The following is a 687-nucleotide window of genomic DNA, read 5'->3' on the forward strand; positions in this document are numbered from 1 at the left end:
TTGCTGGTCCCAGTTCCCCCAGAGCTCGCTCACAGCAAGCACTGTGCTAAAAGCTTTATATGCATGACCCCAAAGACGCCCCTCGTGAGAAACTGAGGCCCAGAGTTAGGTGGTCTATGCACGCGTTGCAAGTCCCTTGTTTGGGGGTCACATAACAGGCAAGGGTTGGAGCTTGGGTTCCCCAGGCCCCTCTGCTAGAAGCCTCAGCGAGGCACCACAGCGCCATCGTGAGGATGGCGCGGATCCTGCGCGTGTAGCGCTCAATAAATGTGACCTCTTATTGTACCAACCGCCTCACCAAGCATTTCTACTGTACTCAAACATTTTTAGTATCGATCCACACACGGTCCCTTACTTAAAGGGCTTAGGCTATGGTTGGAGTCCGGACTTTTTTTTTTTTTTAATGATTATACCATATCCGGTGTTCTGCGGTATTCCCGGCAGGGACTGGTGGGTGCTCCACATCACGTGATACTTCTGTTTCAAAGCGTTAAGTGGAATAGAAGTTGTAAATAACCTGATGTCAGTTTAGTCACGTCTTCCTGCTTGAAGAGTTTGGGGGCCCAATTCCTGAAGAAGGTTCGTTTGTGCATAAGAGATTGTGGTGGTGAGTTTTCACATGGATACCATTATTAAGCACCTACTGTGAACCAGGTACAGACTACATAGATTATGCAAGTTCACAGG

Source organism: Prionailurus viverrinus, chromosome E2, assembly GCF_022837055.1.
Source record: "Prionailurus viverrinus isolate Anna chromosome E2, UM_Priviv_1.0, whole genome shotgun sequence".
Lineage (NCBI taxonomy): Eukaryota > Metazoa > Chordata > Mammalia > Carnivora > Felidae > Prionailurus > Prionailurus viverrinus.